General features: G+C 34.4%; 1 long non-coding RNA gene across 1 annotated transcript; it reads left to right on the forward strand.

Moving 5' to 3' along the window:
• The first annotated feature begins 516 nt into the window (after positions 1-516).
• LOC110928135 lies at positions 517-2,065 on the forward strand. Its single transcript, XR_002586164.1, has 3 exons — positions 517-557; positions 1,519-1,592; positions 2,026-2,065. It is a non-coding gene; the product is annotated as an uncharacterized LOC110928135 (long non-coding RNA).
• The last annotated feature ends 217 nt before the right edge of the window (positions 2,066-2,282 follow it).

Below are 2,282 nucleotides of genomic sequence, written 5' to 3' on the forward strand. Positions count from 1 at the left end.
TTCATACGTTGGAATTCATTGTACATCGAATCCTTATTTGTAATTCATACTTATACGATACTTATTCACGGTGCATGTCCATGCTTGTCCTTAAATTGTTGATACCTAAAAACCCCTAATAATATACTTATTTATACAACGGTTAATCATCTAAAATGTGACATATACTTGTCACTTACAAACATGTTACATACTTGTATATTACACTTTTTACCTAGTTAAATCATGTTTTATTTCATATTTCACCTTGTTACAAGTTAGGGGAAACATTGTTGCATATTATTACACAACTTAATTAACAAAATTACTCATTATAATGTTTTAAAAATAAAAAAAATAAAGAAATATGGCAGCCCCAATTAAGCAAAATTCAGCCCCATATAGTTGGGTTTTGTGGTCTAGTTTCAAGGTGTAACCCCTTCTAAACACTTCCAAAGCCCAACCCATTGAAACCCTAATCCTTCCCCTTATAAATACCACTTATAACCAGCCTCTCTACCACTTTTGCAACACTTAAAACTCTCAAAACATCCTCCAAACCGTAGCTGAAAGCAAAGGTTCGAGCAGATTGACACCCCTTCACGAAAATGAGCATAACTCCCTCATTTCTTAACGAAATCACTTGATTCTTTTTCCTACTTACTTAGATAATCATGGGGTTCGATTCCTAGACTTCTCCTTGGAGAAATCAGACCTGAAAATGCCCCGAAATTGTCCATAAACTTTCTGTTTGTTTTTATGTTCATCAAAAACTTGTTTAAACCTATGTAACTTGTGTTCAACACATCTCATACCTATGTCCTAATGCTTACAACTTATCCCATGGTTGGTTAAGCTTAAAAACAAGGTTGAGACATTTAAAATCAGAGGATTAAACCTCATAAACTTGGTGTTTTGTTTAGGGTTTCAACCCACAAATCATGTCAAACATAGCCTTTGATACATGAGTGATTATGGAACAACTTGGGTTGTCCCAAACCTACAATCCTCACGTGATTTGATGATTTCTACTAGTTAGTTTACTTTACATACTTGTAATGACCTTAGTTCATGACCCTCCTTGGTTGTTTTTACATCAAGTGTAGTGGTGAACATCAAAGGGGTACCTAAATGGAGTCTTGTCTTCCTACCCCATCCATGACACATACGACTCAACTTGAGGTACCTAAATGAAGATGTAATCTTCTACCTCTTACTTGAATACTTGAACATTTGGACTTAATAATATGTGTATATTATACAATCTAAATACTATCTATGTACACTCGAACCTTTGATGTTGAAATCATATTCATTTGTCAAAGTAGTAGGATAATCATCTAAGGACCTAAACCTTGCTATGATTCTTATGAGTGTTCAACTCATGAAATCATTATAACCCTCGTGGTTACCAAGTGCCATGCAAGTGTATTATGGGAAGATGAGTATTTTGATATAATATTTTATAACGTTTTCATGTCACTTAAATTCTGAATCTTCCGAATTCCCCAAGCTCATACGCTTTGTTTCCTTGTGTAGAGAAACAAGGTGCTCCAACTAGCTAATTCAACCACCAACTTGCTCTCGGATTCTCAAGTCACAACTTGTAAACCGTGAGTATATTCGTATTTCCCCCTTTTTACTTTTACCACTTTTGGGGTGTAACATGTTTACTTATCAAAAACTTACACATGAACATTTTGCTTAAACACATGAACATTCCTATAACATGCTTGTATACGTGATGGCTTGATACTTTAAACTTGGGTGAAACTTATGTGTTGAATTTATCATTAACTTCGTACGAGCCAAACCTTGACATATGTAGCGCTATAGGATTAACGACCCGCCCTTTATCATCGGTAATGTCATGAGCATATTGCGTTTCCTTGGTTTGATATGTTAGACACATGCCATGTTTAAATGTTTATCTTGAATCACATGCTTGCTATGAGGAATTGTTCAAGACTTATCTTTTGCTATGTACGTATCAAACTTGTATACTCGCCTTTGCATTTGCATTGAATTATTTTAAACATGTTACAGGTTGATGAGGAAGATGCTAAGAAAAGAAGTAGCGTTGATGCCTAGATACACATATAGACGTTAGGGTTTAATATGTTGTATCAATTTTGTTATGTTATCATGTTATTTTTGTTAAACTTGTTGTATTTGAATTTCTTGTATTGTTGACTATTTGAAGTTATGAAACGAAATTGGGATTTTTCTAAATATTGTCACAAATAGCGTTATGATGTCTCTAGCAATCTTCACACTTCGTCTCATCCCGATGTTTCCGCCAT

This window comes from Helianthus annuus, chromosome 11, assembly GCF_002127325.2.
Source record: "Helianthus annuus cultivar XRQ/B chromosome 11, HanXRQr2.0-SUNRISE, whole genome shotgun sequence".
Taxonomy (NCBI): domain Eukaryota; kingdom Viridiplantae; phylum Streptophyta; class Magnoliopsida; order Asterales; family Asteraceae; genus Helianthus; species Helianthus annuus.